Source organism: Melanotaenia boesemani, chromosome 18, assembly GCF_017639745.1.
Source record: "Melanotaenia boesemani isolate fMelBoe1 chromosome 18, fMelBoe1.pri, whole genome shotgun sequence".
NCBI classification, from domain to species: Eukaryota; Metazoa; Chordata; class Actinopteri; order Atheriniformes; family Melanotaeniidae; genus Melanotaenia; species Melanotaenia boesemani.
Window position 1 is genome coordinate 11,027,914 of NC_055699.1, and position 14,578 is coordinate 11,042,491.

Consider the following 14,578-nt stretch of genomic DNA (forward strand, 5'->3'; position numbering starts at 1 on the left):
TTCGGTGCCTCTGTTCCGACGACCCCTCGACCTGGTCCAGGACTCTGCCTTGGGTGGAATATGCCCATAATTCCCTGCCTTCCTCGGCCACGGGGCTCTCCCCTTTCCACGTTGTCACAGGTTTTCAGCCTCCGCTGTTTGCTCCTCAGGAGGCGGAGGTGCGGGTTCCCTCTGCGCACGCGGCTGTCCGCCGCTGTCACAGAATCTGGCGGCGCGCGCGCGCCGCGCTCCTGCGGGCTTCCCGGCGTTACCAAGCGGCGGCCGACCGTCATAGGCGGGCTGCTCCTTCCTACCAGGTGGGTCAGAAGGTTTGGTTGGCTACCAGGGACCTGCCGCTGCGCCTGGACTGTCGGAAGTTGGCTCCGCGGTTCGTGGGGCCGTTTCCCATCTCCAAGGTTGTCAACCCCGTGGCTGTGCGCCTTCGCCTTCCCGGAGCTATGCGTGTGCATCCCACCTTCCATGTGTCTAGGATCAAGCCTGTCTCCTTCTGTCCGCTTGTGCCCTCCTCCAGACCCCCTCCTCCCGCCCGGTTCGTGGACGGCGGGCCGGTCTTCACTGTGCGCCGCATCCTGCGCTCGCGTCGCTCAGGCCGCTCGCTGCAGTATCTTGTGGACTGGGCTGGTTATGGTCCTGAGGAGCGCACCTGGATTCCTGCTCGTTTTGTTGTGGACCCTGCCCTCCGGGCGAGTTTCCATCGCCGCTTCCCTGCTCAGCCTGGTGGGTCGCCGTGAGTCGACCCTTGTGGGGGGGGGGTACTGTAATGATCCGTCTGATAAGGGTCGGACTTCCCAGCCTCCCTGAACGCAACCTAATTTTCCCACTCTGATTGGTAATACGCTTCACCTGTTTGATGCCCTTTAAATACCTGCCTGTGACAGCGTTTCTTCGCCAGATCGTCTTGGTTCTACCCTGCACGTTTCCAGCCGTTGTTCTACCTGTCTGCCTGCCTACCTGCCTGTTGTTGACCTTGTTTTGGACCTGGACCATCGTCTCTGCCTGCCCCCTGACTGGTATCTCTGTTTGTTATTGGATTTCTGGATTATTGACCCCTGGACTGGTTTTTGGATGTGGATTTTGGATCACGGAATAATCTACTCTGCCCAGACGGAGATATTCATTATCACCCACTTCCGTGGGTTGGAGACCCTGACCCCCGCCAGTTATTCCCCCACTAACCTGTTCTTTACCCAGCAGTTATCCACCCACTCCAGTGGACTCCCCGTCCGGCTTCCCGGGTTCTGCCTGTACGATCTCACCAAACTGCACTACAGCACCCGGTACGTGGATTTGTAACATCCTGCATCATTATCACAGACTCCCTGCCTCCTAACACCTGTTCTCATACCCCCCCACAGAAGAGCTGACCGAACGAGACCGGATAGATCACCAGTGCACATTTACATTGTTCAAATAAATTCCTTTTTACCTTTCACTGGAATCCTGATTCTTTTGAGTCCAATCTCCGGGTTTGTGACAACATCAAAGGATCGCAGAAGTCCCTCTGGGCCTTTTCATGTGTATCGATCAAAAGTGCTGGGTGGGAATGTGCTTACAGCCTCCTATCCGGTCAAACTTTTTTTCATCTAGCCTCTGAGCTAAGATCTGCTCATCTCTCTGAAATTTTTTTTTAAATTTAAGCAGGAGGAGAAGGGTGATCATCAGCAGAGAAAGAGGTTTGAGGAGACACGACAGACACATCTTCTGCATAGCCATACTGCTATGATTAATATGCTGCCACAAATAAGACTTTGATTTAGTTTTTTTTTTTATTTTTTTATTTCAGATTTTATGCAATTCTCATGGTTTTTATAATTCCACAAACATTCTACATGCAATATTCATAACTTCAAGCAGTCTTTTGAGTGTTATTTGATGTTTTGATCTCATTTCCAGACATGCTCGTTAAGATTTGCGCTGTTACAAGGATGTAACACTGCAATGGCAGCATCAGCAAAGTTTTTAATGATGGAAAGTTATTAATACTTTACAAGAATGTGGCTTGTGCTTCATCCGTCAGTACCATTAATTTGATTAAATCAATAAATTAAAATGGGATTTGAAGCCATTTGATTATTTTGTTGACATATTTAAAACCACACCGTTATATATGTTTGTACATTGAATTATAACTTACAGTAACAAGCAAAGAAAACGTTTTGTATAAAGAATTTCTGACAAACTGTTAAATTATGATTAAATGTAAGTGTGATTACAGAGTAATTAAGAGTTACCTTGCAATCCCTGTCATTTTTCCTGTTTGCAAAGCTCTTTTTGGTATGAATTATTGATAAATAGCTGGCTGTTGTCAGCTGAGTCTGATGATAAAGTAAAACCTGGACTGGATCCTGCCACAGCTGGAATTTCCAAATGTCATGACAAAAAGCATGTAACTATCATCAGCACAGTGACTCACAGAGATTTACTGTTTAGTTTTCCACAGTTTTTAAAAAGCACAGTTTCGGTGAAGTTCTTATATATAAGCCTAACCATTCTTAGACTTCTCAGTATCAATAAGTTATGCATTCCTCAGTCTCCCAATCCTAAACCATGTGATTTTTATTCATGTGTAGGCTAGCATCTCTGATGTACTGTGCTTACAAGATGCTGTGACACGCATGACTTCCCAAGGGAGTGACTGCACCAACATAAGATCCCTTAAAGACACAGAATACAAACAATCTTGAAATAATTCCAAACGCACTGAATTTTCTCTCCTTTTTCCTGTGTGTGCTTAGCAGAGCATCGTAAAGGAAAGCTTGCAATGATTTACCGCAGCCAGCTTTGGATGAGAGTTTTGTTTTCCCTCAAGAAAAAATTAGTCATCACACTGGCATCAGGCAGGATTAAATCATTACACTGACAATAAATGTCAAAGGGAGAAAATTTTTATCAACCTTGACAGCTGAAATTAGCACAGTTTGGTATAAGAAGTGAAGTGTACAAATCTATGTCAGCTTAGTTAATTCATAATGCTCCACCAGTAACACAAATAATCAGTCTTATTTATATACAGAGCATGTGTAGACATTCTTTATAGCTCAATTTATTCTTCTTTTTTTTTCTCTATGTTGCATGTTTCATCATGTGGAAAATATGGATATATTTCATTGAGACACTCAGGGGATGTTATTATTGACCGAACGCCACAAATAAATTGCTGATTGCTAATTGATGACAAGATTTAGGCAATGGCAAATCCACACAATAATGACTCAGAACAAATAATTTCTCATACAGTGTCACATTCAACCGAGGCCATGTATCGTAGGCTGCATGCATAATTGATTTGGATAAAACCTGATCATTCAAAAGCTCAACTAGCATGCAATTAGTCTGCAGAAAGGCCTGGTGCCACTGCTGCTGCTCCAGTTACCGGGGCTGAGTCATTGAACGATGCAATTTTTGTTAATATACCTTGGCTTCTTGGCAGGCATAAAGCAGTGGTTGGACTGTTTTGTTCGGAGTCTTTCCCAGCTGAGCAGTCTCCTGTTTTTATCATTATCACTGCTCGAGAGAGACAGGGGCTGATAAGAGAAATCTGCATGGTGTACTTTTTGGCACTGTGTGGCACAATCACCTCTTTTTGTGTGTGATTGGATTCTTTGCTGAAAAATCAGCTAATAATATACATTAGGGGTGTTTCTAAATGTTCCATTTCATTATTTTGTTTATAAATCTGTGAAATGATCACTAAATTTTCACACTTAACTGAACTTAGAAAGACTTAATGAGTGTGAATTGAAATCATGAATGTTTAACACAGACTAACAAGTCAGAGTTGACCTTGGAAACCGGAGACAACAAAAAAGTAACCACAAGATCCTTTAATAGTTGTAATAAATCCTTTCAGCTTATCACATGATATTCATCCTGATGACTTTGCTCATATGTCAAAGAATTGCAGACTTTTGTCATTTTGTTTCAATTTATGTTGTTTTAACGAAGCGATTGAAAAAAATTACCTAAAAAAAATAAAATACTATCTATAGCCTATAAAGAAGTGAAGTAACATCATTTATCTTGCGTGGCAGATTGAAACTTGCACTTTGTAAGAGGGAAGATGGAACTCAAAATTATTAATAATTATCTTAAAACTATTAATATTATTTGGTATTTTTAAGCTCTCAAAAATAAAGAAAACCCACAACACTGATGTTGTTGTAACAATAATAATAATAATTATAATAATAATAAATAATAATAATAATAATAATCTTCATCATCAACATCAGCATCATCATCAAAACTAAAACATGCATCTTTTAAGCATGGCTTTATTCAGATAAAATTGCAATATATTAAGCTTTAATCCATCCTAGACAGACACACAAAAAGATACCGTACCATTTTTTATTTATATTTAAAAAATACAACACATGGTTGACTAAAGTGCTATACAACAGGTTAAACACCAGACAGAACTAAACCACATAAGACCCCACAACTAATGTAAACACTGAAAAAAAAAAAGAATACAATACACTCTGAATATGGTAAAAGTCATGTCAAACTCATACTGGGTTAAAAGTCAAAGAATAAAAGTGTGTTTTTAAACAAGATTTAAAAACATCACCTGAGGAAGCTCATCTTATGATTTATGAACCACCAGCAACATCTGACCAACACCAGATAACCTCAAAGGTAAGAAAAAAGAAAGCATTAAAAAAAAAAAAAAGAAAAGCATTACAAGTTTGATTGAATGGTAATACGTCTTTGAAAGTCCCCCTGGGATTAATAAAGTATTTCTGATTCTAATTCTACAAGCAATGGATATTATTGGATATTTCAAATTCGAGAAGCTATATATGTTGTATCTTTGATGTGAGCAGTTGGAGCTAAATTTTAACATGTTTGATGAATAAGGCGGAAAAAAAACACATAAAAAGTAGAATAACAACATGATTACTTCTGTGTCAACTAAACTGAAGATACACATTTTTAAAAATGCCAAAGAAAGAAAGAAAGAAAGAAAGAAAGAAAGAAAGAAAGAAAGAAAGAAAGAAAGAAAGAAAGAAATTCCCAATGATACTTAGAGTTGTATTCTGAGAACTAGTGAACTCATAACCATCTTAAAAGGACACTCAGATATTAACTTGAGTCACATTCTCAGCACGGTGGACAACATGTTTTGTTCTTTTATGCTCAATTGAACACACCAGGTCAATATGCATTGTTGCCAGTTGTGTGTGCTGTAATTTTCTGCTCATATAGATTATAAATTTGAACATAGCTACTTGATTTTTCCCCCCCAATTTCACTGAAAGTTATCTGAGAGTAACCCTGAAAGAGTCATCATCAAATGTAGCATAAGCAATTAGCTTCCACATTGAAGATGATGTTGAGAAATGTAAAACCGTGTGGAAATTTTTATGGAGCACATATTCAGAAATCTAAAAGTGTATGTGATAGGTAATTAGTTCATTTTAGACTAGACATAATCTTTGTATGCCCTTTGTAGCCTATTCTATGGCCTATGAAATTAGCTTAATTGCTAACTAAACTAAGTTAGCCAACTAAATTAACGTTGCCTAGCTAACTTTGGCTAACTTAATTTGATAATCACTAGCCTCATTTAGCTATTAGTTATAAAACTGCTTACTTTATGGTAGGTATGGGGTTTTCATTAATAAATTAAATGCACCCCTTCTATAAATAGCTTATTGGATATTTAAGTTTCAGAAATGAACAGAATATATCTTAACGACAAAAATTATCTAATTAATTTAGAAAAACAGACAGTTTTTTATTTATTTCAAAATGATGTGTTAATCTAGAGAAACAGTCGGATAAGCTATGAATCCAGGAAGCAGAATCCACGTCGGACTTTCCCATTTCCCTTTCATGTGAAGCGCCGTTTCATTCGTTCAGTGATGCCTCTGCAGCCCACAGACGGAGCGATACAGGAAGATACTACAGTCTGTGGGACCTCACCATCTAAGTGACATCTGATTTTCAATCCCTACTTGAAATAATCTCAAAGGGAAGAAGCAGTTTCAGTGGAATTCACAGGATTACTCTCGAGGAGACTGTCGGACAGTCAGTCTGCTGCGTTGACAAGGTAGGGGGCAATTGCGCAAATTGTGCTTTCGTTTCATTCATTCTGCAGAAACAATCTGTTTGCACTTGTCAGTTGTCCTATAACGACCATCTCTTTTATGAAAACATGTTTCAACAGATGCTTTTCAAATGCACCTCTCACCATAATGTTTTTTGTCGTGTGGTCTGTTTTTACATGACTGACTGCATTAGTAGTTTAGATTTCCATAACTTTCTCATAATTCCTGAACCTCTAAAGAAATTAGGTTGTTCTTCTTGACAAAGTTAGATGACTGCGTTTTCCTGGTTGGTACGATGACAGCAGTCCCTGCCACTTGCCATCTAAGTGATAATGAGTCAAGAGTACAATATCCAATCACCCCATCCGTGCGCTTTGACGGAAGAACCGCGTCTGCAATTGCGTATTTGGCATTCTAATACGAGCACAAGCTTCTAAATTTCTCTTTTCTTTTCCGCGGTAACAATATTACTCTCTCTCTCCTTCTTTTTTTTTTTTTTTTTTTTTTTTTTTTTTGCATTCATTAAATCAGAAAAATGCTCCTGCCACATATGGGATGAGGAGCAGCTCGAGTTATCACCCCACAACCAGGGCTGTCAGATTCTAGTCTGGTCACATCTTCATTCCTAAGACACTGAATCCTTCCAGGCTCTTCTGAATATTAGGGACTACATGTATTATTCCCATATCCATGTCTAACTTATTCAGCTTTTTTGGTCACTCAGTCTCCTTGGAAATTGTTGCTGCATGAGATCTTCACTGCGAACTAATGTGTGATTCCAGTCATTAAAACACTGCCTTGAGTAGTACAGCAAAAAATGAACAACATTACATCTGCAAATTATTCTCTAGACTAACTCCAGCTGTGATATGAATGGATCACTTCTCTGATGTTAATGCACAACCATTCCGTCTAGGAGAATAAAGCTGTGTTAATGGCTCCTAGTGCAGATGGAAATTATATGCTATTAGAATACACCCAGTAATTAGACTATCTTGTGTGCAAAGGGGCACAGAGCCAAGTGAAAAAAAAAATAATAATTTAACTGTTGTTCTTGTTCGTGCAGCAGTAGCGAAAAATCCAGGGATGACAAGAGTCAAAGATAAGAGGTCTAAGAAATATGATGAAGCCATTACTACTCTGTCGAACTGAATTAAACTCTAAGATAACGCAAGAATGGAAATATTAATAAAGGTGTGGCTTCTAGATTTAAGGTAATATGCAAAAAAAGAAAAAGATTTTTAATGATTTATTTTTTCTTTTGTATCATCGTCTCTTTTCCATTTCAAGCTAAAGGGAAAAAGTGCAAGGCAGACATTTTTGCAAGCACGCTCTTATCTCAAAGAAGCAGTGAGCAGTTCAACAATCTGTTGATCTTCCCCTGCTGCCTGGGTGACTTCCGTAAAGAACAAACGGGCATGCTTTTCTTATTATTCACAAGGCTACAGCCTCTGCTTCCCATCCCATCTCATCTATTAGAGACCCTCTGCATCTTACTAATATGACTGCAGATGCCTCACACTATATACTGTGAAGATGGAACATTGTACCTGGGAATGACAGACTTTGTGCTGAAGTCTAATCTCTGTATTTGGGCTTCAGTGTATTGTTTTTAATGTTTTTTTTTTTTTGTTTGTTTTTTTTTTCTTCATTCTTGTTTCTCGTCTTCTGCTGCTCCTCTGCTTCTTTTGCGGATTAGTTGAAATGTTTGCTTGAGTAAAAAATACATCTACACATTGCTTTTAGTTGATTCTAACAGTGGATTATTAAGAATGCTTTCAGGGGAGGTAAGAGCTGTTTTATATATTAAAATCTCTGTATATTATTTTATGCTTCTTCAATACCTAGTGCATTCGTCCTAATTATGCAAATACTGTTGTCCAGATGAGAATGTGTCATTGCAGACTGTACCAAATGGTCTTGTTTCTGTGTTGCACTGTTAGAAATTATATTTAAAACTAGAGAACCTTGAAATGAAAATGAAATTATGAAAAAAAGCCATCAAATTTGATAGGACCAGTGGGCAGAAAGGAGGCATTTGCACAAATATTGCTTTCCAACACCCCGAGGGTTTGGAATAAAAATAAGAGATGATGATTGCAATGAAGATTTTGCAAAGCACAGTGATGACCCTCATACTCCACCCACAGATTTTATAAAGGAAGGCGGAAGTCTCAGTTGCGTTGTAATGATTGTTGTACATGACAGCAATGATGAGTCAGCTATAGCTGTGTTCTCTGATGTGCTGTAGATCCAGGCTATGTTCTCATCTTTACTGAATTTTAATTACAGTGCACTGTTGAACATAGATGAGCACTGTCAGGTCCCACTGTCTTGTTGCTCTTTTCGGTGGTTCACCCGAACAGGACATCTTGTATTTCCGGGATTTCACTCTAGCAATGAGAAGACTCACAACTGTGACTGGAGGGGACTCTCAGAGTGCTTCCATTCTAGTTGTGTAATCTCAGACTACGCACTGTCGTATGGAAGCTGTCAGCAAACCGATTTAATTTCTTCATCTTTTCGCCTGTGGAATTTTCTTTCTTTTTTTCCCTTTCTTCATATTTAAGAGAAGATGCCGCCTTCTTGTTGTAAGCTTTGGGAAAGACTTTCTGTTGTTTTTTATTTATTTATTTTTTTGTTGTTGTTGTGGTTATTTATTTGTTGTTTTTTTATGGGGGGGGGGGGGGGGGGGTTGTGAGATTTAAGCTGAGCTGAGCCGTGTAGGCCCTCGTGGGCAATATGTGTGTCATTGCCTGTAAAAAAGCCCTCCTGTAAATATTGTGGAATTAACATATACTCAGTGCTTGCATAAATGTAACGATGTCGCTCTTGAGGTTATCCACCTTTTGGAAGTTTCAGGTTTAAAGAAACATTATTTTCTTAGGATCATTACAAATAATGTCTTGTTTCATAAAGTTTTATTCAACTTTCAAAACACATACTCCATGCAGCAGCTTTTAAGTCACAGCTACTGAGTATCTGAAGAGCATTACAGTTTCCTTTCACGCCCACAGTCTATCCTTCTGGCTGTCTTTCTCTCAGTATTGAAAGTGTATATCTCCAGACGCATTCAAACACATAACATTTTACAGGGAGGATCACTAGTCTGTAGTCTTCTCAAGGCTTTAATGTTGATTTTTTTAGAATGCTAGCAGTAGAAGTGTCCCCTTTTTTGTCTCCACAAACATGCAGATCCTTTTTGATGCCATTCATCACATATCACAGTCTAGTGAAATCCATAGCTGTGAAAGTTTACATTTTTGTTTTTGTTTGCAACACAAACTAGATAAAAAATTTTGTTAATATGAAGGGATACTTTAGATGTGCATTTGTCAGGGGACAGTGTTAGAACAAGTGGAAGAGCAAAAAAAAGAAAAAGAGAGACCTTTGTATGCCTTCCAGCTACTGGAGTTTGCTCCAACTGTGAAAGGCCACTGCCATTGTTGGGTAACATAATCCACCAGGGAGGCCTTAGGCCAGACACTGAGGAGGACTGCCTATGCACACTCTCTCCTATACTCCTAATATAAATGCAGATCCCTTTCAGTGCTGGAATCAGCAGCTGAATACTAAGCAATTTCCAAATGTTACTGGACTTGTGTGTGCTGTGATAGTGCACACCACACACATTGTTGTAATTCTGAACAAATCTCCTTGCTGTCTGTCTGACTTGTTTAAACAGTTTTATTGTCAGTGGCAGATTTTACAATTCTCCTTCACTATTGAGGTTAGCAGATGTATAGAGCAATATGTACAAATAGCTCCTCTAGTCATCCCAGAGATAACTCTGTCAGAATGGTTTTAATGGAGTATTGTGGGGTGCACAGTCTCCTGTAGAACTGATATCTATAATAATGTTTTTGTGAGAAGTAGATTTGTGGTTAGAGTGGGTTACAATGGATTTTATATGGACTCCTACCCAGTACTAGATTCTTGGTATTTAATAAGTTCATGCATTTCTCTGTCAGATAGTCTTGGGTTGCATGCACACATGCTTAAATCAAATATGTACACACAGTAGTGCTCTGCAGTGTAATTTAATCTGATTGTGGAACCCTCAGCAGCCTGTTATCAAGCTGCTGTATAATAACAGTGTTTGTTTGTTTCAAAGCTGCAATTATTAGTCATTAAGTCATCTGATGATCAGCAGGAAATTAAACTACAAGTATAATATGTGTATTTTATAAAAACAATAAATATCTGGGTTGAACTTGCTGGTTTCCTCATTAAATTTCTAGAGCCTGGTGTTATTATGTGGAATACATTATTCAAGTTTTATGATAAAAAAAAAATTCTGTCTTTCTCAGGCACTAACTTTGTGTGTATGTTTTCTTGTACAGTACAGAGGGAAATATGTGTGTTTATTGCTAAACCAGGTGTACAGAAAGATTAGCAAACATTCAGGTATTAGGTATATGTGAATGGGTAGAAACATTTTATGAAACAGAAAAACAGATACATAAAGAAAAAAAATGTTCATAGCACAGTGTAACAAACATTTTTAAAGCCTGTGTGTTCATAAAGTCATTGCTTAAATGTTTAAGTCTTAAACATTCAAAGTAGTCTTAGGTATAGAAAATAAACAGATGCATGTTTACCTAATCTTTTTCTCTTGCTATTTGGGGTACGCTACAATATCAAATTTATAACTTAAAGTAGCTCTATTATGCTCATTTTTAGGCTTATTTATTTTCACATGTGAGTCTACAATGGCAGGAATCAATCCAGCATTTTTCACATAACCCTTTATTTATCTTATATCGATCCTCTCAGATCAACTTCTGCCAGGAACACAGAATGAGACTCTTCCTTTCGGGAATTCGAACAAATGCAGCTTTCCCTCACAGCCGAAGAAGCATTTCTTGCGTGATATGTTGACACTGAAAATGCAGTGTCTATTGCAATGTCTTTCACCTTACACTGAGCACTGAAAGTGGGTGTGCCTTTTTTCTCCTGAACGTGCACAACCTGGAGAAGATGACCAATAATCGAGTCACAGATATTGGATACCTGTCAATCAAAAGGACACGCCCCTAATTATGCAGAATTTCAAGATTAAATCATTTCCAAACGGATGAGTTGGAAAAAAAATCACCCCCCTCACACTTGTCATGAAAGTAAACATGACCTATTAATCCTAAAATGGATTTTTGTACCAGCCATTAAACATGTTTGTTTCTGCTGTGAAGTTGGCCTTTTTAACATGGGAGTCTATGGGGATTTGCTCTGTTTTGGAGCCAGCACCTAGCGTATGAGGTGTGAACTGCAATTTTTTTGCACTTCCGCATAGACTTCACATTTTACGGGCAGAGGTTGCCTCTTGGTGGAAACTGATTTAGAGGCATGCTGGAAAACTTAAACATGCATTTATGTGATAATAAAAGAATGGCGCCGGTCACATGTTTGATTAGTATTCAACACTATAACACTTTTTTTTGTGAAGCATATTTTTTGTGAAGCCCCTCTTTGCCACACTAGAGCAGGTTTTTTCAGGTAAGTGGGTCAATTTATTATTAAAATGACTCTCCATTAAAAAATATTGTTGTCATAATTAAATAACACCCATCTATACATAAAAATGATACCCCTGAAATACCAATATGCTAATGTGTGTACCAACATTGTGGATTTTTCTAAATGGGATTTCTTTTTCTTAGTCCAAACAACAAAATCTGGAAAGCCAGTAGCAGTGTTTATGCTAATGTCTTTGAACCACAGTCTGCCAGCATATGTACAAAGTAAAGGCAGTGACTCATTTGTATGCATGTTGAAGCTTTGGATGGCTTGTCTACTAGACTGACAGTAATGAGAGGAGAGGCTTGATGCTTCTTTTCAAAAGATGTTATGAAGATCTGACTGTCTTGGCTGAAGATTCTAGAGATTATAATATCAATGGAAAAATTAAAGATAATCCTGATTAGAGCTTAAGCTATTAGCACTCAATAGTTAAAGAGAAACAGGATATTTAAAGCTACATTTACATTTTGCCTGTTTTTGACAAATAATAGACAATTTTTGTATCTAATGAAAGCCAAATGGAGCTAATTCAGATATGTTAATTGATACTAAACAAATGAAATTTCACGTCTTTACTCATTGCAGTTTCTTGGTATCAGAACCTGGATTTACTAAGATGGGTAAATTAGTGTGATTGCAAATCATAAACGACACCAACAGGAGTATCTACTTCTTCAGGTTAGGGCCTAAAACTGTGCTGATTAACAAACATAATTGCGACCAGCTCATGTTTTTATTGAACAAAGCATTTTAAAAGAAGCAGCTCAAATCAACTTAGAGTTAAACAAGCAGATACTTTGACAAGAAGCCTGTAATCAATGCAGGTTTGTTTCTTGTTGCACAATAAAAACATGAATGCCATAAGAATTTAGTTTTCCGTATACTTTTCTATTGGTTATCAATTGCATGTGGCCAAAAAGCATCAGTAAGGATAATCTTTTGGATTTAACTTAAAATCAACATACCATCCACCCAGGAGAATGATATATTTTCAGAAAATGAAAGCTAGTGAAACTAACTCTGTTGGTCCATCACTGCATCGACATTTGATAATGTTTTGTTCCTCTGCATTCTGCACTTGTGGTGCCAGTTAGTTCAACTGGTTGAGCAGGCTCCCCCAGTACACAGGCTGCAGTTTCTGGACAGAGTTGGCTTGAGTTCAAATTCTGGCCCTTTACAGCATGTCATCCCCACCTCTCTTAGCCATCTAATGATGCAGAGATAGATAGTTGTTGGACTTAGTAGCTGATGTAGAGTAAAACAATATGTTGTGTGTAAGATTATATGTAGTTAAAACTAGTAATGGTACTTAAATAATATGTTTTAGCAGTGATATCCATAAGTTTTAATGATCATCAGCTAATCTGTTGATTGAACGTTGGTTTTGTTTTGGTTTATTTTTTTTTATAATCGCTGCCACTGAGCAAGAGGTTGCTTCTTTTATGTATTCTATTGTCTATATAGACTTTCCCCCATCCCCTCTGGATCAGTCACATCCTTGTTACTCACAGAGTTTGTTTGTGAAGATTGGCTGATTGGAGCAGTGAGAGGGCTACTCTTGACCTGCCAGCATCCCTCCATGTTACAGCTCACCGCAGTGCCCTGTAGCAGCTGGCCTGACCGCCTCTCACTAGCTGTGACAGGAGAGGGATGATGACGATGAATCAGAGGCGTGACAGAGATCTTCCCAGCTATGACTGCTCTGAGATGCCAGGCACTGTCACGCACAGAGTGTGTGATCACTTATATCACTCAAATTTAAAGCTCATAGACATGAAGATTCACCAATATGGCACATATTTTTCATATTGTTCAGTCAAGCAGAGCTTTATGTTTTATTTCTGGTTTTGTGTGTTGATGAACTACTTTGCAGTCCACTAATTACATTGTTACTTTGAAACTCATGATTCATTTAATTGCCAATGCACTGGGGTTTTGTAGTGAATTAGAAACTGCCAAGCAGCCTCTTCCTTATGATTAAAACCTGTTGGCTAAGTGACCAGGTGAACTTCAGATTATCATGTGCCCAAACACTGATGAAAGCCTAAGCGATGCACTTCACATGTGTGTTTAAAGCAATACGATTTATTTGAGAGCCCATTACACAAGATAAGCTGCACAAGATACACCTCTAAATGGAGTAAAGGAACATATTTGTAAGTCTAAGTAGGTGCCAGGTTGTAAGTGCCAGTTTTAGAGATGGAAAGGTAATAAGCAGCAGACGCAATTTCAACAATGAGTATTTTAAAGGGTATAAATATAGTAATGACACTTTTGATTGATTTGGTCACATTTGAATTGAGTGTTATGAGGTTTTGATTCAGCTCATCTCAACATTGACAACACTAGCTAGACTTCTTGCTGTTGTGTCTTGCGTGTTGCACAAGGCATCTAATGCACTAACCACATTCGTCTTTATCAAGTTATTTATTTATTTATTTTTTTAAAGTCTTAAATTGGCAGCTGATGTGCCTCCTTTGATCTAATCGTTGGGAAGAAAAGAGGATGAGAGATTGAGGTGATTCTTACTATCCAGGGAGGATTGATACAGTTGTACTGGATCCATAATAGTATCTATGCAGACTGAAAACCCCTCCATGTTCTTAATTTTAATTTACAGGGAGTCCGTCAAGCATACTGACACTCTTCCCAGTAGAAGGCACTCCACAGGGAGCTTTTCCTGCAGTGAAATGTTGAACTGCTCATCAACCTTCTGTTCCAGCCTGCAATGCTTGTAACTCTACCACCCCCTGTTAGTATCAGCATTTCAACGTTAAGAATTTAATGTAACGGTATTAACATCAGAGTGGTTTGATTTATAGTTTAGATGCAGCTCTCATTATTTAGTTATGATGTGTACTTCTCCAATTGTTCATGTAAAGTACATTAATACTACGTACGGTAATCTTGATAAGGCTGCATAAACGATAGGATTAGTTTGGATTAGCAAGGCTAACATCACATGACAGCAATAATGTTGGAAAAATATTTATTCCCACATT

At 38.4% G+C, this 14,578-nt stretch overlaps 1 protein-coding gene and 1 long non-coding RNA gene across 5 annotated transcripts in view; both read left to right on the forward strand.

The window, feature by feature from the left end:
* Positions 1 to 762: 762 nt before the first annotated feature.
* On the forward strand, positions 763 to 1,430 carry LOC121629015. Its single transcript, XR_006008314.1, has 2 exons — positions 763 to 1,277; positions 1,356 to 1,430. It is a non-coding gene; the product is annotated as an uncharacterized LOC121629015 (long non-coding RNA).
* A 4,441-nt stretch (positions 1,431 to 5,871) lies between these two features.
* The window catches only part of dlgap1b (discs, large (Drosophila) homolog-associated protein 1b), a 94,924-nt gene continuing 86,217 nt past the window's right edge, over positions 5,872 to 14,578 (forward strand). For all 4 annotated transcript variants that reach the window (XM_041968638.1, XM_041968637.1, XM_041968639.1 and 1 more), the window contains exon 1: positions 5,872 to 6,058. The gene's annotated coding sequence lies outside the window, so the exon portion shown is untranslated. The remainder of the gene's footprint in view (positions 6,059 to 14,578) is intronic.